Source organism: Phyllobates terribilis, unplaced genomic scaffold, assembly GCF_046119375.1.
Source record: "Phyllobates terribilis strain yellow unplaced genomic scaffold, ASM4611937v1 Scaffold_169__1_contigs__length_4117513, whole genome shotgun sequence".
NCBI classification, from domain to species: Eukaryota; Metazoa; Chordata; class Amphibia; order Anura; family Dendrobatidae; genus Phyllobates; species Phyllobates terribilis.
In genome coordinates this window covers 1,621,367-1,648,860 of record NW_027362929.1, presented here as the reverse complement: position 1 = coordinate 1,648,860, position 27,494 = coordinate 1,621,367, and the positions used below count along the sequence as shown (strand labels likewise).

Sequence of the window (27,494 nt, the reverse complement as noted above, 5' to 3'; positions counted from 1 at the left end):
AGTCTGTGGCATTCTTTTAAACTGTTGCTTATGGCGGTCTCTGTGAGCTTCTCAGTGACATTCAGCCATCCAGGTATCCCGCCTGCAGTAGACGGAATGTGGCAATGGAACGCTGGCTGCGCGTGTCATAATAGGCTCTGAGCCTTTATATACCTGCGCACAGCAGCAGCCACCTTCAGTCTGCTGCTGGACAGCCAGCAGCAGCAGCAGCAGGAGAGGTAATTAATCAGCAACCCTCCTGCTAAGGGTAGACAGCTGCTCGTTCCACCCCCCCCCCCCGCCTTAATTGGTTCTCCTCCCTTCCAACGGTGTTGAGGCGGGTGGGAACAGCCGGGGGTTGAGGGTACTGTGCTAAAAGAGGTGGAGTTATGCAGATCTAAAACGCGTGGATTGCAGCAGCAGCAAGCCGAAAAGTGCAGGCATGTGAGGGATCTAGAGGTTGACAGCATGTCTTCTTAACGGGAGTCCAGGTGGCCATCTCCACAAATGGACTTTTCAGAATCCTTGGGTGGCACCGTAGTCGGAAACCAATTCTGGTTATCGCTTCTCGGCCTTTTGGCTAAGATCAAGTGTAGTATCTGTTCTTATCAGTTTAATATCTGATACGTCCCCTATCTGGGGACCATATATTAAATGGATTTTTAGAACAGGGAGATGGAAAAAGAGCTTGCTCTGTCCACTCCACGCATTGACCTGGTATTGCAGTATCTCCAGGACCGGTGCACCCCTTCTTTAATGCAGTTTCTAAAATCAGAAAGAATTGAATTCAATGCTTTTTGTTCATTTTGCTTGTTTGTCGGATTTTGGGATGGACTCTTTGGCTTTGCTTTTCTTCTCCTCATTGGATTTTTCATGTTAAAAGTTGCAGAAGCCAGATGACAAGCTCATTTTGGTTCAACTTCAGCAACTGTGCATTGCATTGCCATGTAATGTAATGTAATGCAATGCTATCTATCTAGCTCTCCCTCTATACTTCCTTTTGGATAAACAGACATATTAGGCAAGCATTTTGGAGCTTTCACCTAAATAACTACAGGTGGTGAGATAAGCTGCACAATATAATTGACCTTTCAGTATATTGTTGCACACACACCATCTATTTAGCAAATGCCCTTGTTATCAACAGCAGCCTTTTAAACTCACCTGAGCTAACAGGTATGTGAGCTGGTTACTCTGCTGCGCTTAAAATTTCTTTTTTGGTTTGCTACAATGCCTTTTCTGAAACGTTGTCTCCCTCTGCTGGAACACTGACTTCTTTCATTTAATGCCTGCAGACTATAAAAGAGAAACCAACCCAAAAAGTTTGGTTGATTAGTCTGTGGCATTCTTTTAAACTGTTGCTTATGGCGGTCTCTGTGAGCTTCTCAGTGACATTCAGCCATCCAGGTATCCCGCCTGCAGTAGACGGAATGTGGCAATGGAACGCTGGCTGCGCGTGTCATAATAGGCTCTGAGCCTTTATATACCTGCGCACAGCAGCAGCCACCTTCAGTCTGCTGCTGGACAGCCAGCAGCAGCAGCAGCAGGAGAGGTAATTAATCAGCAACCCTCCTGCTAAGGGTAGACAGCTGCTCGTTCCACCCCCCCCCCGCCTTAATTGGTTCTCCTCCCTTCCAACGGTGTTGAGGCGGGTGGGAACAGCCGGGGGTTGAGGGTACTGTGCTAAAAGAGGTGGAGTTATGCAGATCTAAAACGCGTGGATTGCAGCAGCAGCAAGCCGAAAAGTGCAGGCATGTGAGGGATCTAGAGGTTGACAGCATGTCTTCTTAACGGGAGTCCAGGTGGCCATCTCCACAAATGGACTTTTCAGAATCCTTGGGTGGCACCGTAGTCGGAAACCAATTCTGGTTATCGCTTCTCGGCCTTTTGGCTAAGATCAAGTGTAGTATCTGTTCTTATCAGTTTAATATCTGATACGTCCCCTATCTGGGGACCATATATTAAATGGATTTTTAGAACAGGGAGATGGAAAAAGAGCTTGCTCTGTCCACTCCACGCATTGACCTGGTATTGCAGTATCTCCAGGACCGGTGCACCCCTTCTTTAATGCAGTTTCTAAAATCAGAAAGAATTGAATTCAATGCTTTTTGTTCATTTTGCTTGTTTGTCGGATTTTGGGATGGACTCTTTGGCTTTGCTTTTCTTCTCCTCATTGGATTTTTCATGTTAAAAGTTGCAGAAGCCAGATGACAAGCTCATTTTGGTTCAACTTCAGCAACTGTGCATTGCATTGCCATGTAATGTAATGTAATGCAATGCTATCTATCTAGCTCTCCCTCTATACTTCCTTTTGGATAAACAGACATATTAGGCAAGCATTTTGGAGCTTTCACCTAAATAACTACAGGTGGTGAGATAAGCTGCACAATATAATTGACCTTTCAGTATATTGTTGCACACACACCATCTATTTAGCAAATGCCCTTGTTATCAACAGCAGCCTTTTAAACTCACCTGAGCTAACAGGTATGTGAGCTGGTTACTCTGCTGCGCTTAAAATTTCTTTTTTGGTTTGCTACAATGCCTTTTCTGAAACGTTGTCTCCCTCTGCTGGAACACTGACTTCTTTCATTTAATGCCTGCAGACTATAAAAGAGAAACCAACCCAAAAAGTTTGGTTGATTAGTCTGTGGCATTCTTTTAAACTGTTGCTTATGGCGGTCTCTGTGAGCTTCTCAGTGACATTCAGCCATCCAGGTATCCCGCCTGCAGTAGACGGAATGTGGCAATGGAACGCTGGCTGCGCGTGTCATAATAGGCTCTGAGCCTTTATATACCTGCGCACAGCAGCAGCCACCTTCAGTCTGCTGCTGGACAGCCAGCAGCAGCAGCAGCAGGAGAGGTAATTAATCAGCAACCCTCCTGCTAAGGGTAGACAGCTGCTCGTTCCACCCCCCCCCCCGCCTTAATTGGTTCTCCTCCCTTCCAACGGTGTTGAGGCGGGTGGGAACAGCCGGGGGTTGAGGGTACTGTGCTAAAAGAGGTGGAGTTATGCAGATCTAAAACGCGTGGATTGCAGCAGCAGCAAGCCGAAAAGTGCAGGCATGTGAGGGATCTAGAGGTTGACAGCATGTCTTCTTAACGGGAGTCCAGGTGGCCATCTCCACAAATGGACTTTTCAGAATCCTTGGGTGGCACCGTAGTCGGAAACCAATTCTGGTTATCGCTTCTCGGCCTTTTGGCTAAGATCAAGTGTAGTATCTGTTCTTATCAGTTTAATATCTGATACGTCCCCTATCTGGGGACCATATATTAAATGGATTTTTAGAACAGGGAGATGGAAAAAGAGCTTGCTCTGTCCACTCCACGCATTGACCTGGTATTGCAGTATCTCCAGGACCGGTGCACCCCTTCTTTAATGCAGTTTCTAAAATCAGAAAGAATTGAATTCAATGCTTTTTGTTCATTTTGCTTGTTTGTCGGATTTTGGGATGGACTCTTTGGCTTTGCTTTTCTTCTCCTCATTGGATTTTTCATGTTAAAAGTTGCAGAAGCCAGATGACAAGCTCATTTTGGTTCAACTTCAGCAACTGTGCATTGCATTGCCATGTAATGTAATGTAATGCAATGCTATCTATCTAGCTCTCCCTCTATACTTCCTTTTGGATAAACAGACATATTAGGCAAGCATTTTGGAGCTTTCACCTAAATAACTACAGGTGGTGAGATAAGCTGCACAATATAATTGACCTTTCAGTATATTGTTGCACACACACCATCTATTTAGCAAATGCCCTTGTTATCAACAGCAGCCTTTTAAACTCACCTGAGCTAACAGGTATGTGAGATGGTTACTCTGCTGCGCTTAAAATTTCTTTTTTGGTTTGCTACAATGCCTTTTCTGAAACGTTGTCTCCCTCTGCTGGAACACTGACTTCTTTCATTTAATGCCTGCAGACTATAAAAGAGAAACCAACCCAAAAAGTTTGGTTGATTATTCTGTGGCATTCTTTTAAACTGTTGCTTATGGCGGTCTCTGTGAGCTTCTCAGTGACATTCAGCCATCCAGGTATCCCGCCTGCAGTAGACGGAATGTGGCAATGGAACGCTGGCTGCGCGTGTCATATTAGGCTCTGAGCCTTTATATACCTGCGCACAGCAGCAGCCACCTTCAGTCTGCTGCTGGACAGCCAGCAGCAGCAGCAGCAGGAGAGGTAATTAATCAGCAACCCTCCTGCTAAGGGTAGACAGCTGCTCGTTCCACCCCCCCCCCCGCCTTAATTGGTTCTCCTCCCTTCCAACGGTGTTGAGGCGGGTGGGAACAGCCGGGGGTTGAGGGTACTGTGCTAAAAGAGGTGGAGTTATGCAGATCTAAAACGCGTGGATTGCAGCAGCAGCAAGCCGAAAAGTGCAGGCATGTGAGGGATCTAGAGGTTGACAGCATGTCTTCTTAACGGGAGTCCAGGTGGCCATCTCCACAAATGGACTTTTCAGAATCCTTGGGTGGCACCGTAGTCGGAAACCAATTCTGGTTATCGCTTCTCGGCCTTTTGGCTAAGATCAAGTGTAGTATCTGTTCTTATCAGTTTAATATCTGATACGTCCCCTATCTGGGGACCATATATTAAATGGATTTTTAGAACAGGGAGTTGGAAAAAGAGCTTGCTCTGTCCACTCCACGCATTGACCTGGTATTGCAGTATCTCCAGGACCGGTGCACCCCTTCTTTAATGCAGTTTCTAAAATCAGAAAGAATTGAATTCAATGCTTTTTGTTCATTTTGCTTGTTTGTCGGATTTTGGGATGGACTCTTTGGCTTTGCTTTTCTTCTCCTCATTGGATTTTTCATGTTAAAAGTTGCAGAAGCCAGATGACAAGCTCATTTTGGTTCAACTTCAGCAACTGTGCATTGCATTGCCATGTAATGTAATGTAATGCAATGCTATCTATCTAGCTCTCCCTCTATACTTCCTTTTGGATAAACAGACATATTAGGCAAGCATTTTGGAGCTTTCACCTAAATAACTACAGGTGGTGAGATAAGCTGCACAATATAATTGACCTTTCAGTATATTGTTGCACACACACCATCTATTTAGCAAATGCCCTTGTTATCAACAGCAGCCTTTTAAACTCACCTGAGCTAACAGGTATGTGAGCTGGTTACTCTGCTGCGCTTAAAATTTCTTTTTTGGTTTGCTACAATGCCTTTTCTGAAACGTTGTCTCCCTCTGCTGGAACACTGACTTCTTTCATTTAATGCCTGCAGACTATAAAAGAGAAACCAACCCAAAAAGTTTGGTTGATTAGTCTGTGGCATTCTTTTAAACTGTTGCTTATGGCGGTCTCTGTGAGCTTCTCAGTGACATTCAGCCATCCAGGTATCCCGCCTGCAGTAGACGGAATGTGGCAATGGAACGCTGGCTGCGCATGTCATAATAGGCTCTGAGCCTTTATATACCTGCGCACAGCAGCAGCCACCTTCAGTCTGCTGCTGGACAGCCAGCAGCAGCAGCAGCAGGAGAGGTAATTAATCAGCAACCCTCCTGCTAAGGGTAGACAGCTGCTCGTTCCCCCCCCCCCCGCCTTAATTGGTTCTCCTCCCTTCCAACGGTGTTGAGGCGGGTGGGAACAGCCGGGGGTTGAGGGTACTGTGCTAAAAGAGGTGGAGTTATGCAGATCTAAAACGCGTGGATTGCAGCAGCAGCAAGCCGAAAAGTGCAGGCATGTGAGGGATCTAGAGGTTGACAGCATGTCTTCTTAACGGGAGTCCAGGTGGCCATCTCCACAAATGGACTTTTCAGAATCCTTGGGTGGCACCGTAGTCGGAAACCAATTCTGGTTATCGCTTCTCGGCCTTTTGGCTAAGATCAAGTGTAGTATCTGTTCTTATCAGTTTAATATCTGATACGTCCCCTATCTGGGGACCATATATTAAATGGATTTTTATAACAGGGAGATGGAAAAAGAGCTTGCTCTGTCCACTCCACGCATTGACCTGGTATTGCAGTATCTCCAGGACCGGTGCACCCCTTCTTTAATGCAGTTTCTAAAATCAGAAAGAATTGAATTCAATGCTTTTTGTTCATTTTGCTTGTTTGTCAGATTTTGGGATGGACTCTTTGGCTTTGCTTTTCTTCTCCTCATTGGATTTTTCATGTTAAAAGTTGCAGAAGCCAGATGACAAGCTCATTTTGGTTCAACTTCAGCAACTGTGCATTGCATTGCCATGTAATGTAATGTAATGCAATGCTATCTATCTAGCTCTCCCTCTATACTTCCTTTTGGATAAACAGACATATTAGGCAAGCATTTTGGAGCTTTCACCTAAATAACTACAGGTGGTGAGATAAGCTGCACAATATAATTGACCTTTCAGTATATTGTTGCACACACACCATCTATTTAGCAAATGCCCTTGTTATCAACAGCAGCCTTTTAAACTCACCTGAGCTAACAGGTATGTGAGCTGGTTACTCTGCTGCGCTTAAAATTTCTTTTTTGGTTTGCTACAATGCCTTTTCTGAAACGTTGTCTCCCTCTGCTGGAACACTGACTTCTTTCATTTAATGCCTGCAGACTATAAAAGAGAAACCAACCCAAAAAGTTTGGTTGATTAGTCTGTGGCATTCTTTTAAACTGTTGCTTATGGCGGTCTCTGTGAGCTTCTCAGTGACATTCAGCCATCCAGGTATCCCGCCTGCAGTAGACGGAATGTGGCAATGGAACGCTGGCTGCGCGTGTCATAATAGGCTCTGAGCCTTTATATACCTGCGCACAGCAGCAGCCACCTTCAGTCTGCTGCTGGACAGCCAGCAGCAGCAGCAGCAGCAGGAGAGGTAATTAATCAGCAACCCTCCTGCTAAGGGTAGACAGCTGCTCGTTCCCCCCCCCCCCGCCTTAATTGGTTCTCCTCCCTTCCAACGGTGTTGAGGCGGGTGGGAACAGCCGGGGGTTGAGGGTACTGTGCTAAAAGAGGTGGAGTTATGCAGATCTAAAACGCGTGGATTGCAGCAGCAGCAAGCCGAAAAGTGCAGGCATGTGAGGGATCTAGAGGTTGACAGCATGTCTTCTTAACGGGAGTCCAGGTGGCCATCTCCACAAATGGACTTTTCAGAATCCTTGGGTGGCACCGTAGTCGGAAACCAATTCTGGTTATCGCTTCTCGGCCTTTTGGCTAAGATCAAGTGTAGTATCTGTTCTTATCAGTTTAATATCTGATACGTCCCCTATCTGGGGACCATATATTAAATGGATTTTTATAACAGGGAGATGGAAAAAGAGCTTGCTCTGTCCACTCCACGCATTGACCTGGTATTGCAGTATCTCCAGGACCGGTGCACCCCTTCTTTAATGCAGTTTCTAAAATCAGAAAGAATTGAATTCAATGCTTTTTGTTCATTTTGCTTGTTTGTCAGATTTTGGGATGGACTCTTTGGCTTTGCTTTTCTTCTCCTCATTGGATTTTTCATGTTAAAAGTTGCAGAAGCCAGATGACAAGCTCATTTTGGTTCAACTTCAGCAACTGTGCATTGCATTGCCATGTAATGTAATGTAATGCAATGCTATCTATCTAGCTCTCCCTCTATACTTCCTTTTGGATAAACAGACATATTAGGCAAGCATTTTGGAGCTTTCACCTAAATAACTACAGGTGGTGAGATAAGCTGCACAATATAATTGACCTTTCAGTATATTGTTGCACACACACCATCTATTTAGCAAATGCCCTTGTTATCAACAGCAGCCTTTTAAACTCACCTGAGCTAACAGGTATGTGAGCTGGTTACTCTGCTGCGCTTAAAATTTCTTTTTTGGTTTGCTACAATGCCTTTTCTGAAACGTTGTCTCCCTCTGCTGGAACACTGACTTCTTTCATTTAATGCCTGCAGACTATAAAAGAGAAACCAACCCAAAAAGTTTGGTTGATTAGTCTGTGGCATTCTTTTAAACTGTTGCTTATGGCGGTCTCTGTGAGCTTCTCAGTGACATTCAGCCATCCAGGTATCCCGCCTGCAGTAGACGGAATGTGGCAATGGAACGCTGGCTGCGCGTGTCATAATAGGCTCTGAGCCTTTATATACCTGCGCACAGCAGCAGCCACCTTCAGTCTGCTGCTGGACAGCCAGCAGCAGCAGCAGCAGCAGGAGAGGTAATTAATCAACAACCCTCCTGCTAAGGGTAGACAGCTGCTCGTTCCACCCCCCCCCCGCCTTAATTGGTTCTCCTCCCTTCCAACGGTGTTGAGGCGGGTGGGAACAGCCGGGGGTTGAGGGTACTGTGCTAAAAGAGGTGGAGTTATGCAGATCTAAAACGCGTGGATTGCAGCAGCAGCAAGCCGAAAAGTGCAGGCATGTGAGGGATCTAGAGGTTGACAGCATGTCTTCTTAACGGGAGTCCAGGTGGCCATCTCCACAAATGGACTTTTCAGAATCCTTGGGTGGCACCGTAGTCGGAAACCAATTCTGGTTATCGCTTCTCGGCCTTTTGGCTAAGATCAAGTGTAGTATCTGTTCTTATCAGTTTAATATCTGATACGTCCCCTATCTGGGGACCATATATTAAATGGATTTTTAGAACAGGGAGATGGAAAAAGAGCTTGCTCTGTCCACTCCACGCATTGACCTGGTATTGCAGTATCTCCAGGACCGGTGCACCCCTTCTTTAATGCAGTTTCTAAAATCAGAAAGAATTGAATTCAATGCTTTTTGTTCATTTTGCTTGTTTGTCGGATTTTGGGATGGACTCTTTGGCTTTGCTTTTCTTCTCCTCATTGGATTTTTCATGTTAAAAGTTGCAGAAGCCAGATGACAAGCTCATTTTGGTTCAACTTCAGCAACTGTGCATTGCATTGCCATGTAATGTAATGTAATGCAATGCTATCTATCTAGCTCTCCCTCTATACTTCCTTTTGGATAAACAGACATATTAGGCAAGCATTTTGGAGCTTTCACCTAAATAACTACAGGTGGTGAGATAAGCTGCACAATATAATTGACCTTTCAGTATATTGTTGCACACACACCATCTATTTAGCAAATGCCCTTGTTATCAACAGCAGCCTTTTAAACTCACCTGAGCTAACAGGTATGTGAGCTGGTTACTCTGCTGCGCTTAAAATTTCTTTTTTGGTTTGCTACAATGCCTTTTCTGAAACGTTGTCTCCCTCTGCTGGAACACTGACTTCTTTCATTTAATGCCTGCAGACTATAAAAGAGAAACCAACCCAAAAAGTTTGGTTGATTAGTCTGTGGCATTCTTTTAAACTGTTGCTTATGGCGGTCTCTGTGAGCTTCTCAGTGACATTCAGCCATCCAGGTATCCCGCCTGCAGTAGACGGAATGTGGCAATGGAACGCTGGCTGCGCGTGTCATAATAGGCTCTGAGCCTTTATATACCTGCGCACAGCAGCAGCCACCTTCAGTCTGCTGCTGGACAGCCAGCAGCAGCAGCAGCAGGAGAGGTAATTAATCAGCAACCCTCCTGCTAAGGGTAGACAGCTGCTCGTTCCACCCCCCCCCCCCGCCTTAATTGGTTCTCCTCCCTTCCAACGGTGTTGAGGCGGGTGGGAACAGCCGGGGGTTGAGGGTACTGTGCTAAAAGAGGTGGAGTTATGCAGATCTAAAACGCGTGGATTGCAGCAGCAGCAAGCCGAAAAGTGCAGGCATATGAGGGATCTAGAGGTTGACAGCATGTCTTCTTAACGGGAGTCCAGGTGGCCATCTCCACAAATGGACTTTTCAGAATCCTTGGGTGGCACCGCAGTCGGAAACCAATTCTGGTTATCGCTTCTCGGCCTTTTGGCTAAGATCAAGTGTAGTATCTGTTCTTATCAGTTTAATATCTGATACGTCCCCTATCTGGGGACCATATATTAAATGGATTTTTAGAACAGGGAGATGGAAAAAGAGCTTGCTCTGTCCACTCCACGCATTGACCTGGTATTGCAGTATCTCCAGGACCGGTGCACCCCTTCTTTAATGCAGTTTCTAAAATCAGAAAGAATTGAATTCAATGCTTTTTGTTCATTTTGCTTGTTTGTCGGATTTTGGGATGGACTCTTTGGCTTTGCTTTTCTTCTCCTCATTGGATTTTTCATGTTAAAAGTTGCAGAAGCCAGATGACAAGCTCATTTTGGTTCAACTTCAGCAACTGTGCATTGCATTGCCATGTAATGTAATGTAATGCAATGCTATCTATCTAGCTCTCCCTCTATACTTCCTTTTGGATAAACAGACATATTAGGCAAGCATTTTGGAGCTTTCACCTAAATAACTACAGGTGGTGAGATAAGCTGCACAATATAATTGACCTTTCAGTATATTGTTGCACACACACCATCTATTTAGCAAATGCCCTTGTTATCAACAGCAGCCTTTTAAACTCACCTGAGCTAACAGGTATGTGAGCTGGTTACTCTGCTGCGCTTAAAATTTCTTTTTTGGTTTGCTACAATGCCTTTTCTGAAACGTTGTCTCCCTCTGCTGGAACACTGACTTCTTTCATTTAATGCCTGCAGACTATAAAAGAGAAACCAACCCAAAAAGTTTGGTTGATTAGTCTGTGGCATTCTTTTAAACTGTTGCTTATGCGGTCTCTGTGAGCTTCTCAGTGACATTCAGCCATCCAGGTATCCCGCCTGCAGTAAACGGAATGTGGCAATGGAACGCTGGCTGCGCGTGTCATAATAGGCTCTGAGCCTTTATATACCTGCGCACAGCAGCAGCCACCTTCAGTCTGCTGCTGGACAGCCAGCAGCAGCAGCAGCAGGAGAGGTAATTAATCAGCAACCCTCCTGCTAAGGGTAGACAGCTGCTCGTTCCACCCCCCCCCCGCCTTAATTGGTTCTCCTCCCTTCCAACGGTGTTGAGGCGGGTGGGAACAGCCGGGGGTTGAGGGTACTGTGCTAAAAGAGGTGGAGTTATGCAGATCTAAAACGCGTGGATTGCAGCAGCAGCAAGCCGAAAAGTGCAGGCATGTGAGGGATCTAGAGGTTGACAGCATGTCTTCTTAACGGGAGTCCAGGTGGCCATCTCCACAAATGGACTTTTCAGAATCCTTGGGTGGCACCGCAGTCGGAAACCAATTCTGGTTATCGCTTCTCGGCCTTTTGGCTAAGATCAAGTGTAGTATCTGTTCTTATCAGTTTAATATCTGATACGTCCCCTATCTGGGGACCATATATTAAATGGATTTTTAGAACAGGGAGATGGAAAAAGAGCTTGCTCTGTCCACTCCACGCATTGACCTGGTATTGCAGTATCTCCAGGACCGGTGCACCCCTTCTTTAATGCAGTTTCTAAAATCAGAAAGAATTGAATTCAATGCTTTTTGTTCATTTTGCTTGTTTGTCGGATTTTGGGATGGACTCTTTGGCTTTGCTTTTCTTCTCCTCATTGGATTTTTCATGTTAAAAGTTGCAGAAGCCAGATGACAAGCTCATTTTGGTTCAACTTCAGCAACTGTGCATTGCATTGCCATGTAATGTAATGTAATGCAATGCTATCTATCTAGCTCTCCCTCTATACTTCCTTTTGGATAAACAGACATATTAGGCAAGCATTTTGGAGCTTTCACCTAAATAACTACAGGTGGTGAGATAAGCTGCACAATATAATTGACCTTTCAGTATATTGTTGCACACACACCATCTATTTAGCAAATGCCCTTGTTATCAACAGCAGCCTTTTAAACTCACCTGAGCTAACAGGTATGTGAGATGGTTACTCTGCTGTGCTTAAAATTTCTTTTTTGGTTTGCTACAATGCCTTTTCTGAAACGTTGTCTCCCTCTGCTGGAACACTGACTTCTTTCATTTAATGCCTGCAGACTATAAAAGAGAAACCAACCCAAAAAGTTTGGTTGATTAGTCTGTGGCATTCTTTTAAACTGTTGCTTATGGCGGTCTCTGTGAGCTTCTCAGTGACATTCAGCCATCCAGGTATCCCGCCTGCAGTAGACGGAATGTGGCAATGGAACGCTGGCTGCGCGTGTCATAATAGGCTCTGAGCCTTTATATACCTGCGCACAGCAGCAGCCACCTTCAGTCTGCTGCTGGACAGCCAGCAGCAGCAGCAGCAGGAGAGGTAATTAATCAGCAACCCTCCTGCTAAGGGTAGACAGCTGCTCGTTCCACCCCCCCCCCGCCTTAATTGGTTCTCCTCCCTTCCAACGGTGTTGAGGCGGGTGGGAACAGCCGGGGGTTGAGGGTACTGTGCTAAAAGAGGTGGAGTTATGCAGATCTAAAACGCGTGGATTGCAGCAGCAGCAAGCCGAAAAGTGCAGGCATGTGAGGGATCTAGAGGTTGACAGCATGTCTTCTTAACGGGAGTCCAGGTGGCCATCTCCACAAATGGACTTTTCAGAATCCTTGGGTGGCACCGTAGTCGGAAACCAATTCTGGTTATCGCTTCTCGGCCTTTTGGCTAAGATCAAGTGTAGTATCTGTTCTTATCAGTTTAATATCTGATACGTCCCCTATCTGGGGACCATATATTAAATGGATTTTTAGAACAGGGAGATGGAAAAAGAGCTTGCTCTGTCCACTCCACGCATTGACCTGGTATTGCAGTATCTCCAGGACCGGTGCACCCCTTCTTTAATGCAGTTTCTAAAATCAGAAAGAATTGAATTCAATGCTTTTTGTTCATTTTGCTTGTTTGTCGGATTTTGGGATGGACTCTTTGGCTTTGCTTTTCTTCTCCTCATTGGATTTTTCATGTTAAAAGTTGCAGAAGCCAGATGACAAGCTCATTTTGGTTCAACTTCAGCAACTGTGCATTGCATTGCCATGTAATGTAATGTAATGCAATGCTATCTATCTAGCTCTCCCTCTATACTTCCTTTTGGATAAACAGACATATTAGGCAAGCATTTTGGAGCTTTCACCTAAATAACTACAGGTGGTGAGATAAGCTGCACAATATAATTGACCTTTCAGTATATTGTTGCACACACACCATCTATTTAGCAAATGCCCTTGTTATCAACAGCAGCCTTTTAAACTCACCTGAGCTAACAGGTATGTGAGATGGTTACTCTGCTGCGCTTAAAATTTCTTTTTTGGTTTGCTACAATGCCTTTTCTGAAACGTTGTCTCCCTCTGCTGGAACACTGACTTCTTTCATTTAATGCCTGCAGACTATAAAAGAGAAACCAACCCAAAAAGTTTGGTTGATTAGTCTGTGGCATTCTTTTAAACTGTTGCTTATGGCGGTCTCTGTGAGCTTCTCAGTGACATTCAGCCATCCAGGTATCCCGCCTGCAGTAGACGGAATGTGGCAATGGAACGCTGGCTGCGCGTGTCATAATAGGCTCTGAGCCTTTATATACCTGCGCACAGCAGCAGCCACCTTCAGTCTGCTGCTGGACAGCCAGCAGCAGCAGCAGCAGGAGAGGTAATTAATCAGCAACCCTCCTGCTAAGGGTAGACAGCTGCTCGTTCCACCCCCCCCCCCGCCTTAATTGGTTCTCCTCCCTTCCAACGGTGTTGAGGCGGGTGGGAACAGCCGGGGGTTGAGGGTACTGTGCTAAAAGAGGTGGAGTTATGCAGATCTAAAACGCGTGGATTGCAGCAGCAGCAAGCCGAAAAGTGCAGGCATGTGAGGGATCTAGAGGTTGACAGCATGTCTTCTTAACGGGAGTCCAGGTGGCCATCTCCACAAATGGACTTTTCAGAATCCTTGGGTGGCACCGTAGTCGGAAACCAATTCTGGTTATCGCTTCTCGGCCTTTTGGCTAAGATCAAGTGTAGTATCTGTTCTTATCAGTTTAATATCTGATACGTCCCCTATCTGGGGACCATATATTAAATGGATTTTTAGAACAGGGAGATGGAAAAAGAGCTTGCTCTGTCCACTCCACGCATTGACCTGGTATTGCAGTATCTCCAGGACCGGTGCACCCCTTCTTTAATGCAGTTTCTAAAATCAGAAAGAATTGAATTCAATGCTTTTTGTTCATTTTGCTTGTTTGTCGGATTTTGGGATGGACTCTTTGGCTTTGCTTTTCTTCTCCTCATTGGATTTTTCATGTTAAAAGTTGCAGAAGCCAGATGACAAGCTCATTTTGGTTCAACTTCAGCAACTGTGCATTGCATTGCCATGTAATGTAATGTAATGCAATGCTATCTATCTAGCTCTCCCTCTATACTTCCTTTTGGATAAACAGACATATTAGGCAAGCATTTTGGAGCTTTCACCTAAATAACTACAGGTGGTGAGATAAGCTGCACAATATAATTGACCTTTCAGTATATTGTTGCACACACACCATCTATTTAGCAAATGCCCTTGTTATCAACAGCAGCCTTTTAAACTCACCTGAGCTAACAGGTATGTGAGCTGGTTACTCTGCTGCGCTTAAAATTTCTTTTTTGGTTTGCTACAATGCCTTTTCTGAAACGTTGTCTCCCTCTGCTGGAACACTGACTTCTTTCATTTAATGCCTGCAGACTATAAAAGAGAAACCAACCCAAAAAGTTTGGTTGATTAGTCTGTGGCATTCTTTTAAACTGTTGCTTATGGCGGTCTCTGTGAGCTTCTCAGTGACATTCAGCCATCCAGGTATCCCGCCTGCAGTAGACGGAATGTGGCAATGGAACGCTGGCTGCGCGTGTCATAATAGGCTCTGAGCCTTTATATACCTGCGCACAGCAGCAGCCACCTTCAGTCTGCTGCTGGACAGCCAGCAGCAGCAGCAGCAGGAGAGGTAATTAATCAGCAACCCTCCTGCTAAGGGTAGACAGCTGCTCGTTCCACCCCCCCCCCCGCCTTAATTGGTTCTCCTCCCTTCCAACGGTGTTGAGGCGGGTGGGAACAGCCGGGGGTTGAGGGTACTGTGCTAAAAGAGATGGAGTTATGCAGATCTAAAACGCGTGGATTGCAGCAGCAGCAAGCCGAAAAGTGCAGGCATGTGAGGGATCTAGAGGTTGACAGCATGTCTTCTTAACGGGAGTCCAGGTGGCCATCTCCACAAATGGACTTTTCAGAATCCTTGGGTGGCACCGTAGTCGGAAACCAATTCTGGTTATCGCTTCTCGGCCTTTTGGCTAAGATCAAGTGTAGTATCTGTTCTTATCAGTTTAATATCTGATACGTCCCCTATCTGGGGACCATATATTAAATGGATTTTTAGAACAGGGAGATGGAAAAAGAGCTTGCTCTGTCCACTCCACGCATTGACCTGGTATTGCAGTATCTCCAGGACCGGTGCACCCCTTCTTTAATGCAGTTTCTAAAATCAGAAAGAATTGAATTCAATGCTTTTTGTTCATTTTGCTTGTTTGTCGGATTTTGGGATGGACTCTTTGGCTTTGCTTTTCTTCTCCTCATTGGATTTTTCATGTTAAAAGTTGCAGAAGCCAGATGACAAGCTCATTTTGGTTCAACTTCAGCAACTGTGCATTGCATTGCCATGTAATGTAATGTAATGCAATGCTATCTATCTAGCTCTCCCTCTATACTTCCTTTTGGATAAACAGACATATTAGGCAAGCATTTTGGAGCTTTCACCTAAATAACTACAGGTGGTGAGATAAGCTGCACAATATAATTGACCTTTCAGTATATTGTTGCACACACACCATCTATTTAGCAAATGCCCTTGTTATCAACAGCAGCCTTTTAAACTCACCTGAGCTAACAGGTATGTGAGCTGGTTACTCTGCTGCGCTTAAAATTTCTTTTTTGGTTTGCTACAATGCCTTTTCTGAAACGTTGTCTCCCTCTGCTGGAACACTGACTTCTTTCATTTAATGCCTGCAGACTATAAAAGAGAAACCAACCCAAAAAGTTTGGTTGATTAGTCTGTGGCATTCTTTTAAACTGTTGGTTATGGCGGTCTCTGTGAGCTTCTCAGTGACATTCAGCCATCCAGGTATCCCGCCTGCAGTAGACGGAATGTGGCAATGGAACGCTGGCTGCGCGTGTCATAATAGGCTCTGAGCCTTTATATACCTGCGCACAGCAGCAGCCACCTTCAGTCTGCTGCTGGACAGCCAGCAGCAGCAGCAGCAGGAGAGGTAATTAATCAGCAACCCTCCTGCTAAAGGTAGACAGCTGCTCGTTCCACCCCCCCCCCGCCTTAATTGGTTCTCCTCCCTTCCAACGGTGTTGAGGCGGGTGGGAACAGCCGGGGGTTGAGGGTACTGTGCTAAAAGAGGTGGAGTTATGCAGATCTAAAACGCGTGGATTGCAGCAGCAGCAAGCCGAAAAGTGCAGGCATGTGAGGGATCTAGAGGTTGACAGCATGTCTTCTTAACGGGAGTCCAGGTGGCCATCTCCACAAATGGACTTTTCAGAATCCTTGGGTGGCACCGTAGTCGGAAACCAATTCTGGTTATCGCTTCTCGGCCTTTTGGCTAAGATCAAGTGTAGTATCTGTTCTTATCAGTTTAATATCTGATACGTCCCCTATCTGGGGACCATATATTAAATGGATTTTTAGAACAGGGAGATGGAAAAAGAGCTTGCTCTGTCCACTCCACGCATTGACCTGGTATTGCAGTATCTCCAGGGCCGGTGCACCCCTTCTTTAATGCAGTTTCTAAAATCAGAAAGAATTGAATTCAATGCTTTTTGTTCATTTTGCTTGTTTGTCGGATTTTGGGATGGACTCTTTGGCTTTGCTTTTCTTCTCCTCATTGGATTTTTCATGTTAAAAGTTGCAGAAGCCAGATGACAAGCTCATTTTGGTTCAACTTCAGCAACTGTGCATTGCATTGCCATGTAATGTAATGTAATGCAATGCTATCTATCTAGCTCTCCCTCTATACTTCCTTTTGGATAAACAGACATATTAGGCAAGCATTTTGGAGCTTTCACCTAAATAACTACAGGTGGTGAGATAAGCTGCACAATATAATTGACCTTTCAGTATATTGTTGCACACACACCATCTATTTAGCAAATGCCCTTGTTATCAACAGCAGCCTTTTAAACTCACCTGAGCTAACAGGTATGTGAGCTGGTTACTCTGCTGCGCTTAAAATTTCTTTTTTGGTTTGCTACAATGCCTTTTCTGAAACGTTGTCTCCCTCTGCGGGAACACTGACTTCTTTCATTTAATGCCTGCAGACTATAAAAGAGAAACCAACCCAAAAAGTTTGGTTGATTAGTCTGTGGCATTCTTTTAAACTGTTGCTTATGGCGGTCTCTGTGAGCTTCTCAGTGACATTCAGCCATCCAGGTATCCCGCCTGCAGTAGACGGAATGAGGCAATGGAACGCTGGCTGCGCGTGTCATAATAGGCTCTGAGCCTTTATATACCTGCGCACAGCAGCAGCCACCTTCAGTCTGCTGCTGGACAGCCAGCAGCAGCAGCAGCAGGAGAGGTAATTAATCAGCAACCCTCCTGCTAAGGGTAGACAGCTGCTCGTTCCACCCCCCCCCCCGCCTTAATTGGTTCTCCTCCCTTCCAACGGTGTTGAGGCGGGTGGGAACAGCCGGGGGTTGAGGGTACTGTGCTAAAAGAGGTGGAGTTATGCAGATCTAAAACGCGTGGATTGCAGCAGCAGCAAGCCGAAAAGTGCAGGCATGTGAGGGATCTAGAGGTTGACAGCATGTCTTCTTAACGGGAGTCCAGGTGGCCATCTCCACAAATGGACTTTTCAGAATCCTTGGGTGGCACCGTAGTCGGAAACCAATTCTGGTTATCGCTTCTCGGCCTTTTGGCTAAGATCAAGTGTAGTATCTGTTCTTATCAGTTTAATATCTGATACGTCCCCTATCTGGGGACCATATATTAAATGGATTTCTAGAACAGGGAGATGGAAAAAGAGCTTGCTCTGTCCACTCCACGCATTGACCTGGTATTGCAGTATCTCCAGGACCGGTGCACCCCTTCTTTAATGCAGTTTCTAAAATCAGAAAGAATTGAATTCAATGCTTTTTGTTCATTTTGCTTGTTTGTCGGATTTTGGGATGGACTCTTTGGCTTTGCTTTTCTTCTCCTCATTGGATTTTTCATGTTAAAAGTTGCAGAAGCCAGATGACAAGCTCATTTTGGTTCAACTTCAGCAACTGTGCATTGCATTGCCATGTAATGTAATGTAATGCAATGCTATCTATCTAGCTCTCCCTCTATACTTCCTTTTGGATAAACAGACATATTAGGCAAGCATTTTGGAGCTTTCACCTAAATAACTACAGGTGGTGAGATAAGCTGCACAATATAATTGACCTTTCAGTATATTGTTGCACACACACCATCTATTTAGCAAATGCCCTTGTTATCAACAGCAGCCTTTTAAACTCACCTGAGCTAACAGGTATGTGAGCTGGTTACTCTGCTGCGCTTAAAATTTCTTTTTTGGTTTGCTACAATGCCTTTTCTGAAACGTTGTCTCCCTCTGCTGGAACACTGACTTCTTTCATTTAATGCCTGCAGACTATAAAAGAGAAACCAACCCAAAAAGTTTGGTTGATTAGTCTGTGGCATTCTTTTAAACTGTTGCTTATGGCGGTCTCTGTGAGCTTCTCAGTGACATTCAGCCATCCAGGTATCCCGCCTGCAGTAGACGGAATGTGGCAATGGAACGCTGGCTGCGCCTGTCATAATAGGCTCTGAGCCTTTATATACCTGCGCACAGCAGCAGCCACCTTCAGTCTGCTGCTGGACAGCCAGCAGCAGCAGCAGCAGGAGAGGTAATTAATCAGCAACCCTCCTGCTAAGGGTAGACAGCTGCTCGTTCCACCCCCCACCCCCGCCTTAATTGGTTCTCCTCCCTTCCAACGGTGTTGAGGCGGGTGGGAACAGCCGGGGGTTGAGGGTACTGTGCTAAAAGAGGTGGAGTTATGCAGATCTAAAACGCGTGGATTGCAGCAGCAGCAAGCCGAAAAGTGCAGGCATGTGAGGGATCTAGAGGTTGACAGCATGTCTTCTTAACGGGAGTCCAGGTGGCCATCTCCACAAATGGACTTTTCAGAATCCTTGGGTGGCACCGTAGTCGGAAACCAATTCTGGTTATCGCTTCTCGGCCTTTTGGCTAAGATCAAGTGTAGTATCTGTTCTTATCAGTTTAATATCTGATACGTCCCCTATCTGGGGACCATATATTAAATGGATTTTTAGAACAGGGAGATGGAAAAAGAGCTTGCTCTGTCCACTCCACGCATTGACCTGGTATTGCAGTATCTCCAGGACCGGTGCACCCCTTCTTTAATGCAGTTTCTAAAATCAGAAAGAATTGAATTCAATGCTTTTGTTCATTTTGCTTGTTTGTCGGATTTTGGGATGGACTCTTTGGCTTTGCTTTTCTTCTCCTCATTGGATTTTTCATGTTAAAAGTTGCAGAAGCCAGATGACAAGCTCATTTTGGTTCAACTTCAGCAACTGTGCATTGCATTGCCATGTAATGTAATGTAATGCAATGCTATCTATCTAGCTCTCCCTCTATACTTCCTTTTGGATAAACAGACATATTAGGCAAGCATTTTGGAGCTTTCACCTAAATAACTGCAGGTGGTGAGATAAGCTGCACAATAAAATTGACCTTTCAGTATATTGTTGCACACACACCATCTATTTAGCAAATGCCCTTGTTATCAACAGCAGCCTTTTAAACTCACCTGAGCTAACAGGTATGTGAGCTGGTTACTCTGCTGCGCTTAAAATTTCTTTTTTGGTTTGCTACAATGCCTTTTCTGAAACGTTGTCTCCCTCTGCTGGAACACTGACTTCTTTCATTTAATGCCTGCAGACTATAAAAGAGAAACCAACCCAAAAAGTTTGGTTGATTAGTCTGTGGCATTCTTTTAAACTGTTGCTTATGGCGGTCTCTGTGAGCTTCTCAGTGACATTCAGCCATCCAGGTATCCCGCCTGCAGTAGACGGAATGTGGCAATGGAACGCTGGCTGCGCGTGTCATAATAGGCTCTGAGCCTTTATATACCTGCGCACAGCAGCAGCCACCTTCAGTCTGCTGCTGGACAGCCAGCAGCAGCAGCAGCAGGAGAGGTAATTAATCAGCAACCCTCCTGCTAAGGGTAGACAGCTGCTCGTTCCACCCCCCCCCCCGCCTTAATTGGTTCTCCTCCCTTCCAACGGTGTTGAGGCGGGTGGGAACAGCCGGGGGTTGAGGGTACTGTGCTAAAAGAGGTGGAGTTATGCAGATCTAAAACGCGTGGATTGCAGCAGCAGCAAGCCGAAAAGTGCAGGCATGTGAGGGATCTAGAGGTTGACAGCATGTCTTCTTAACGGGAGTCCAGGTGGCCATCTCCACAAATGGACTTTTCAGAATCCTTGGGTGGCACCGTAGTCGGAAACCAATTCTGGTTATCGCTTCTCGGCCTTTTGGCTAAGATCAAGTGTAGTATTTGTTCTTATCAGTTTAATATCTGATACGTCCCCTATCTGGGGACCATATATTAAATGGATTTTTAGAACAGGGAGATGGAAAAAGAGCTTGCTCTGTCCACTCCACGCATTGACCTGGTATTGCAGTATCTCCAGGACCGGTGCACCCCTTCTTTAATGCAGTTTCTAAAATCAGAAAGAATTGAATTCAATGCTTTTTGTTCATTTTGCTTGTTTGTCGGATTTTGGGATGGACTCTTTGGCTTTGCTTTTCTTCTCCTCATTGGATTTTTCATGTTAAAAGTTGCAGAAGCCAGATGACAAGCTCATTTTGGTTCAACTTCAGCAACTGTGCATTGCATTGCCATGTAATGTAATGTAATGCAATGCTATCTATCTAGCTCTCCCTCTATACTTCCTTTTGGATAAACAGACATATTAGGCAAGCATTTTGGAGCTTTCACCTAAATAACTACAGGTGGTGAGATAAGCTGCACAATATAATTGACCTTTCAGTATATTGTTGCACACACACCATCTATTTAGCAAATGCCCTTGTTATCAACAGCAGCCTTTTAAACTCACCTGAGCTAACAGGTATGTGAGCTGGTTACTCTGCTGCGCTTAAAATTTCTTTTTTGGTTTGCTACAATGCCTTTTCTGAAACGTTGTCTCCCTCTGCTGGAACACTGACTTCTTTCATTTAATGCCTGCAGACTATAAAAGAGAAACCAACCCAAAAAGTTTGGTTGATTAGTCTGTGGCATTCTTTTAAACTGTTGCTTATGGCGGTCTCTGTGAGCTTCTCAGTGACATTCAGCCATCCAGGTATCCCGCCTGCAGTAGACGGAATGTGGCAATGGAACGCTGGCTGCGCGTGTCATAATAGGCTCTGAGCCTTTATATACCTGCGCACAGCAGCAGCCACCTTCAGTCTGCTGCTGGACAGCCAGCAGCAGCAGCAGCAGGAGAGGTAATTAATCAGCAACCCTCCTGCTAAGGGTAGACAGCTGCTCGTTCCACCCCCCCCCCGCCTTAATTGGTTCTCCTCCCATCCAACGGTGTTGAGGCGGGTGGGAACAGCCGGGGGTTGAGGGTACTGTGCTAAAAGAGGTGGAGTTATGCAGATCTAAAACGCGTGGATTGCAGCAGCAGCAAGCCGAAAAGTGCAGGCATGTGAGGGATCTAGAGGTTGACAGCATGTCTTCTTAACGGGAGTCCAGGTGGCCATCTCCACAAATGGACTTTTCAGAATCCTTGGGTGGCACCGTAGTCGGAAACCAATTCTGGTTATCGCTTCTCGGCCTTTTGGCTAAGATCAAGTGTAGTATCTGTTCTTATCAGTTTAATATCTGATACGTCCCCTATCTGGGGACCATATATTAAATGGATTTTTAGAACAGGGAGATGGAAAAAGAGCTTGCTCTGTCCACTCCACGCATTGACCTGGTATTGCAGTATCTCCAGGACCGGTGCACCCCTTCTTTAATGCAGTTTCTAAAATCAGAAAGAATTGAATTCAATGCTTTTTGTTCATTTTGCTTGTTTGTCGGATTTTGGGATGGACTCTTTGGCTTTGCTTTTCTTCTCCTCATTGGATTTTTCATGTTAAAAGTTGCAGAAGCCAGATGACAAGCTCATTTTGGTTCAACTTCAGCAACTGTGCATTGCATTGCCATGTAATGTAATGTAATGCAATGCTATCTATCTAGCTCTCCCTCTATACTTCCTTTTGGATAAACAGACATATTAGGCAAGCATTTTGGAGCTTTCACCTAAATATCTACAGGTGGTGAGATAAGCTGCACAATATAATTGACCTTTCAGTATATTGTTGCACACACACCATCTATTTAGCAAATGCCCTTGTTATCAACAGCAGCCTTTTAAACTCACCTGAGCTAACAGGTATGTGAGCTGGTTACTCTGCTGCGCTTAAAATTTCTTTTTTGGTTTGCTACAATGCCTTTTCTGAAACGTTGTCTCCCTCTGCTGGAACACTGACTTCTTTCATTTAATGCCTGCAGACTATAAAAGAGAAACCAACCCAAAAAGTTTGGTTGATTAGTCTGTGGCATTCTTTTAAACTGTTGCTTATGGCGGTCTCTGTGAGCTTCTCAGTGACATTCAGCCATCCAGGTATCCCGCCTGCAGTAGACGGAATGTGGCAATGGAACGCTGGCTGCGCGTGTCATAATAGGCTCTGAGCCTTTATATACCTGCGCACAGCAGCAGCCACCTTCAGTCTGCTGCTGGACAGCCAGCAGCAGCAGCAGCAGGAGAGGTAATTAATCAGCAACCCTCCTGCTAAGGGTAGACAGCTGCTCGTTTCACCCCCCCCCCCGCCTTAATTGGTTCTCCTCCCTTCCAACGGTGTTGAGGCGGGTGGGAACAGCCGGGGGTTGAGGGTACTGTGCTAAAAGAGGTGGAGTTATGCAGATCTAAAACGCGTGGATTGCAGCAGCAGCAAGCCGAAAAGTGCAGGCATGTGAGGGATCTAGAGGTTGACAGCATGTCTTCTTAACGGGAGTCCAGGTGGCCATCTCCACAAATGGACTTTTCAGAATCCTTGGGTGGCACCGTAGTCGGAAACCAATTCTGGTTATCGCTTCTCGGCCTTTTGGCTAAGATCAAGTGTAGTATCTGTTCTTATCAGTTTAATATCTGATACGTCCCCTATCTGGGGACCATATATTAAATGGATTTTTAGAACAGGGAGATGGAAAAAGAGCTTGCTCTGTCCACTCCACGCATTGACCTGGTATTGCAGTATCTCCAGGACCGGTGCACCCCTTCTTTAATGCAGTTTCTAAAATCAGAAAGAATTGAATTCAATGCTTTTTGTTCATTTTGCTTGTTTGTCGGATTTTGGGATGGACTCTTTGGCTTTGCTTTTCTTCTCCTCATTGGATTTTTCATGTTAAAAGTTGCAGAAGCCAGATGACAAGCTCATTTTGGTTCAACTTCAGCAACTGTGCATTGCATTGCCATGTAATGTAATGTAATGCAATGCTATCTATCTAGCTCTCCCTCTATACTTCCTTTTGGATAAACAGACATATTAGGCAAGCATTTTGGAGCTTTCACCTAAATATCTACAGGTGGTGAGATAAGCTGCACAATATAATTGACCTTTCAGTATATTGTTGCACACACACCATCTATTTAGCAAATGCCCTTGTTATCAACAGCAGCCTTTTAAACTCACCTGAGCTAACAGGTATGTGAGCTGGTTACTCTGCTGCGCTTAAAATTTCTTTTTTGGTTTGCTACAATGCCTTTTCTGAAACGTTGTCTCCCTCTGCTGGAACACTGACTTCTTTCATTTAATGCCTGCAGACTATAAAAGAGAAACCAACCCAAAAAGTTTGGTTGATTAGTCTGTGGCATTCTTTTAAACTGTTGCTTATGGCGGTCTCTGTGAGCTTCTCAGTGACATTCAGCCATCCAGGTATCCCGCCTGCAGTAGACGGAATGTGGCAATGGAACGCTGGCTGCGCGTGTCATAATAGGCTCTGAGCCTTTATATACCTGCGCACAGCAGCAGCCACCTTCAGTCTGCTGCTGGACAGCCAGCAGCAGCAGCAGCAGGAGAGGTAATTAATCAGCAACCCTCCTGCTAAGGGTAGACAGCTGCTCGTTTCACCCCCCCCCCCGCCTTAATTGGTTCTCCTCCCTTCCAACGGTGTTGAGGCGGGTGGGAACAGCCGGGGGTTGAGGGTACTGTGCTAAAAGAGGTGGAGTTATGCAGATCTAAAACGCGTGGATTGCAGCAGCAGCAAGCCGAAAAGTGCAGGCATGTGAGGGATCTAGAGGTTGACAGCATGTCTTCTTAACGGGAGTCCAGGTGGCCATCTCCACAAATGGACTTTTCAGAATCCTTGGGTGGCACCGTAGTCGGAAACCAATTCTGGTTATCGCTTCTCGGCCTTTTGGCTAAGATCAAGTGTAGTATCTGTTCTTATCAGTTTAATATCTGATACGTCCCCTATCTGGGGACCATATATTAAATGGATTTTTAGAACAGGGAGATGGAAAAAGAGCTTGCTCTGTCCACTCCACGCATTGACCTGGTATTGCAGTATCTCCAGGACCGGTGCACCCCTTCTTTAATGCAGTTTCTAAAATCAGAAAGAATTGAATTCAATGCTTTTTGTTCATTTTGCTTGTTTGTCGGATTTTGGGATGGACTCTTTGGCTTTGCTTTTCTTCTCCTCATTGGATTTTTCATGTTAAAAGTTGCAGAAGCCAGATGACAAGCTCATTTTGGTTCAACTTCAGCAACTGTGCATTGCATTGCCATGTAATGTAATGTAATGCAATGCTATCTATCTAGCTCTCCCTCTATACTTCCTTTTGGATAAACAGACATATTAGGCAAGCATTTTGGAGCTTTCACCTAAATAACTACAGGTGGTGAGATAAGCTGCAAAATATAATTGACCTTTCAGTATATTGTTGCACACACACCATCTATTTAGCAAATGCCCTTGTTATCAACAGCAGCCTTTTAAACTCACCTGAGCTAACAGGTATGTGAGCTGGTTACTCTGCTGCGCTTAAAATTTCTTTTTTGGTTTGCTACAATGCCTTTTCTGAAACGTTGTCTCCCTCTGCTGGAACACTGACTTCTTTCATTTAATGCCTGCAGACTATAAAAGAGAAACCAACCCAAAAAGTTTGGTTGATTAGTCTGTGGCATTCTTTTAAACTGTTGCTTATGGCGGTCTCTGTGAGCTTCTCAGTGACATTCAGCCATCCAGGTATCCCGCCTGCAGTAGACGGAATGTGGCAATGGAACGCTGGCTGCGCGTGTCATAATAGGCTCTGAGCCTTTATATACCTGCGCACAGCAGCAGCCACCTTCAGTCTGCTGCTGGACAGCCAGCAGCAGCAGCAGCAGGAGAGGTAATTAATCAGCAACCCTCCTGCTAAGGGTAGACAGCTGCTCGTTCCACCCCCCCCCCCGCCTTAATTGGTTCTCCTCCCTTCCAACGGTGTTGAGGCGGGTGGGAACAGCCGGGGGTTGAGGGTACTGTGCTAAAAGAGGTGGAGTTATGCAGATCTAAAACGCGTGGATTGCAGCAGCAGCAAGCCGAAAAGTGCAGGCATGTGAGGGATCTAGAGGTTGACAGCATGTCTTCTTAACGGGAGTCCAGGTGGCCATCTCCACAAATGGACTTTTCAGAATCCTTGGGTGGCACCGTAGTCGGAAACCAATTCTGGTTATTGCTTCTCGGCCTTTTGGCTAAGATCAAGTGTAGTATCTGTTCTTATCAGTTTAATATCTGATACGTCCCCTATCTGGGGACCATATATTAAATGGATTTTTAGAACAGGGAGATGGAAAAAGAGCTTGCTCTGTCCACTCCACGCATTGACCTGGTATTGCAGTATCTCCAGGACCGGTGCACCCCTTCTTTAATGCAGTTTCTAAAATCAGAAAGAATTGAATTCAATGCTTTTTGTTCATTTTGCTTGTTTGTCGGATTTTGGGATGGACTCTTTGGCTTTGCTTTTCTTCTCCTCATTGGATTTTTCATGTTAAAAGTTGCAGAAGCCAGATGACAAGCTCATTTTGGTTCAACTTCAGCAACTGTGCATTGCATTGCCATGTAATGTAATGTAATGCAATGCTATCTATCTAGCTCTCCCTCTATACTTCCTTTAGGATAAACAGACATATTAGGCAAGCATTTTGGAGCTTTCACCTAAATAACTACAGGTGGTGAGATAAGCTGCACAATATAATTGACCTTTCAGTATATTGTTGCACACACACCATCTATTTAGCAAATGCCCTTGTTATCAACAGCAGCCTTTTAAACTCACCTGAGCTAACAGGTATGTGAGCTGGTTACTCTGCTGCGCTTAAAATTTCTTTTTTGGTTTGCTACAATGCCTTTTCTGAAACGTTGTCTCCCTCTGCTGGAACACTGACTTCTTTCATTTAATGCCTGCAGACTATAAAAGAGAAACCAACCCAAAAAGTTTGGTTGATTAGTCTGTGGCATTCTTTTAAACTGTTGCTTATGGCGGTCTCTGTGAGCTTCTCAGTGACATTCAGCCATCCAGGTATCCCGCCTGCAGTAGACGGAATGTGGCAATGGAACGCTGGCTGCGCGTGTCATAATAGGCTCTGAGCCTTTATATACCTGCGCACAGCAGCAGCCACCTTCAGTCTGCTGCTGGACAGCCAGCAGCAGCAGCAGCAGGAGAGGTAATTAATCAGCAACCCTCCTGCTAAGGGTAGACAGCTGCTCGTTCCACCCCCCCCCCCCGCCTTAATTGGTTCTCCTCCCTTCCAACGGTGTTGAGGCGGGTGGGAACAGCCGGGGGTTGAGGGTACTGTGCTAAAAGAGGTGGAGTTATGCAGATCTAAAACGCGTGGATTGCAGCAGCAGCAAGCCGAAAAGTGCAGGCATGTGAGGGATCTAGAGGTTGACAGCATGTCTTCTTAACGGGAGTCCAGGTGGCCATCTCCACAAATGGACTTTTCAGAATCCTTGGGTGGCACCGTAGTCGGAAACCAATTCTGGTTATCGCTTCTCGGCCTTTTGGCTAAGATCAAGTGTAGTATCTGTTCTTATCAGTTTAATATCTGATACGTCCCCTATCTGGGGACCATATATTAAATGGATTTTTAGAACAGGGAGATGGAAAAAGAGCTTGCTCTGTCCACTCCACGCATTGACCTGGTATTGCAGTATCTCCAGGACCGGTGCACCCCTTCTTTAATGCAGTTTCTAAAATCAGAAAGAATTGAATTCAATGCTTTTTGTTCATTTTGCTTGTTTGTCGGATTTTGGGATGGACTCTTTGGCTTTGCTTTTCTTCTCCTCATTGGATTTTTCATGTTAAAAGTTGCAGAAGCCAGATGACAAGCTCATTTTGGTTCAACTTCAGCAACTGTGCATTGCATTGCCATGTAATGTAATGTAATGCAATGCTATCTATCTAGCTCTCCCTCTATACTTCCTTTTGGATAAACAGACATATTAGGCAAGCATTTTGGAGCTTTCACCTAAATAACTACAGGTGGTGAGATAAGCTGCACAATATAATTGACCTTTCAGTATATTGTTGCACACACACCATCTATTTAGCAAATGCCCTTGTTATCAACAGCAGCCTTTTAAACTCACCTGAGCTAACAGGTATGTGAGCTGGTTACTCTGCTGCGCTTAAAATTTCTTTTTTGGTTTGCTACAATGCCTTTTCTGAAACGTTGTCTCCCTCTGCTGGAACACTGACTTCTT

General features: G+C 45.2%; 21 non-coding genes across 21 annotated transcripts; all 21 read left to right on the top strand.

Moving 5' to 3' along the window:
* The first annotated feature begins 539 nt into the window (after window positions 1-539).
* On the top strand, window positions 540-730 carry LOC141208584 (U2 spliceosomal RNA). The gene has a single exon (XR_012278807.1). It is a non-coding gene; the product is annotated as a U2 spliceosomal RNA (small nuclear RNA).
* A 1,120-nt stretch (window positions 731-1,850) lies between these two features.
* Window positions 1,851-2,041, top strand: LOC141208583 (U2 spliceosomal RNA). Its single transcript, XR_012278806.1, has one exon. It is a non-coding gene; the product is annotated as a U2 spliceosomal RNA (small nuclear RNA).
* Window positions 2,042-3,162: 1,121 nt separating this feature from the next.
* Window positions 3,163-3,353, top strand: LOC141208581 (U2 spliceosomal RNA). Its single transcript, XR_012278805.1, has one exon. It is a non-coding gene; the product is annotated as a U2 spliceosomal RNA (small nuclear RNA).
* A 1,121-nt stretch (window positions 3,354-4,474) lies between these two features.
* On the top strand, window positions 4,475-4,665 carry LOC141209394 (U2 spliceosomal RNA). The gene has a single exon (XR_012279589.1). It is a non-coding gene; the product is annotated as a U2 spliceosomal RNA (small nuclear RNA).
* Window positions 4,666-5,784: 1,119 nt separating this feature from the next.
* LOC141209945 (U2 spliceosomal RNA) lies at window positions 5,785-5,975 on the top strand. The gene has a single exon (XR_012280130.1). It is a non-coding gene; the product is annotated as a U2 spliceosomal RNA (small nuclear RNA).
* Window positions 5,976-7,097: 1,122 nt separating this feature from the next.
* LOC141209944 (U2 spliceosomal RNA) lies at window positions 7,098-7,288 on the top strand. The gene has a single exon (XR_012280129.1). It is a non-coding gene; the product is annotated as a U2 spliceosomal RNA (small nuclear RNA).
* Window positions 7,289-8,411: 1,123 nt separating this feature from the next.
* LOC141208579 (U2 spliceosomal RNA) lies at window positions 8,412-8,602 on the top strand. The gene has a single exon (XR_012278803.1). It is a non-coding gene; the product is annotated as a U2 spliceosomal RNA (small nuclear RNA).
* A 1,122-nt stretch (window positions 8,603-9,724) lies between these two features.
* Window positions 9,725-9,915, top strand: LOC141208578 (U2 spliceosomal RNA). The gene has a single exon (XR_012278802.1). It is a non-coding gene; the product is annotated as a U2 spliceosomal RNA (small nuclear RNA).
* A 1,119-nt stretch (window positions 9,916-11,034) lies between these two features.
* Window positions 11,035-11,225, top strand: LOC141208577 (U2 spliceosomal RNA). The gene has a single exon (XR_012278801.1). It is a non-coding gene; the product is annotated as a U2 spliceosomal RNA (small nuclear RNA).
* A 1,120-nt stretch (window positions 11,226-12,345) lies between these two features.
* LOC141208576 (U2 spliceosomal RNA) lies at window positions 12,346-12,536 on the top strand. The gene has a single exon (XR_012278800.1). It is a non-coding gene; the product is annotated as a U2 spliceosomal RNA (small nuclear RNA).
* Window positions 12,537-13,657: 1,121 nt separating this feature from the next.
* On the top strand, window positions 13,658-13,848 carry LOC141208575 (U2 spliceosomal RNA). The gene has a single exon (XR_012278799.1). It is a non-coding gene; the product is annotated as a U2 spliceosomal RNA (small nuclear RNA).
* A 1,121-nt stretch (window positions 13,849-14,969) lies between these two features.
* LOC141208574 (U2 spliceosomal RNA) lies at window positions 14,970-15,160 on the top strand. Its single transcript, XR_012278798.1, has one exon. It is a non-coding gene; the product is annotated as a U2 spliceosomal RNA (small nuclear RNA).
* Window positions 15,161-16,280: 1,120 nt separating this feature from the next.
* Window positions 16,281-16,471, top strand: LOC141209937 (U2 spliceosomal RNA). The gene has a single exon (XR_012280122.1). It is a non-coding gene; the product is annotated as a U2 spliceosomal RNA (small nuclear RNA).
* A 1,121-nt stretch (window positions 16,472-17,592) lies between these two features.
* On the top strand, window positions 17,593-17,783 carry LOC141210042 (U2 spliceosomal RNA). The gene has a single exon (XR_012280222.1). It is a non-coding gene; the product is annotated as a U2 spliceosomal RNA (small nuclear RNA).
* A 1,122-nt stretch (window positions 17,784-18,905) lies between these two features.
* On the top strand, window positions 18,906-19,096 carry LOC141208573 (U2 spliceosomal RNA). Its single transcript, XR_012278797.1, has one exon. It is a non-coding gene; the product is annotated as a U2 spliceosomal RNA (small nuclear RNA).
* Window positions 19,097-20,216: 1,120 nt separating this feature from the next.
* LOC141210192 (U2 spliceosomal RNA) lies at window positions 20,217-20,407 on the top strand. The gene has a single exon (XR_012280368.1). It is a non-coding gene; the product is annotated as a U2 spliceosomal RNA (small nuclear RNA).
* A 1,120-nt stretch (window positions 20,408-21,527) lies between these two features.
* LOC141208572 (U2 spliceosomal RNA) lies at window positions 21,528-21,718 on the top strand. Its single transcript, XR_012278796.1, has one exon. It is a non-coding gene; the product is annotated as a U2 spliceosomal RNA (small nuclear RNA).
* Window positions 21,719-22,839: 1,121 nt separating this feature from the next.
* Window positions 22,840-23,030, top strand: LOC141208571 (U2 spliceosomal RNA). Its single transcript, XR_012278795.1, has one exon. It is a non-coding gene; the product is annotated as a U2 spliceosomal RNA (small nuclear RNA).
* Window positions 23,031-24,151: 1,121 nt separating this feature from the next.
* LOC141208570 (U2 spliceosomal RNA) lies at window positions 24,152-24,342 on the top strand. Its single transcript, XR_012278794.1, has one exon. It is a non-coding gene; the product is annotated as a U2 spliceosomal RNA (small nuclear RNA).
* Window positions 24,343-25,463: 1,121 nt separating this feature from the next.
* LOC141209886 (U2 spliceosomal RNA) lies at window positions 25,464-25,654 on the top strand. The gene has a single exon (XR_012280074.1). It is a non-coding gene; the product is annotated as a U2 spliceosomal RNA (small nuclear RNA).
* Window positions 25,655-26,776: 1,122 nt separating this feature from the next.
* LOC141208568 (U2 spliceosomal RNA) lies at window positions 26,777-26,967 on the top strand. Its single transcript, XR_012278792.1, has one exon. It is a non-coding gene; the product is annotated as a U2 spliceosomal RNA (small nuclear RNA).
* The last annotated feature ends 527 nt before the right edge of the window (window positions 26,968-27,494 follow it).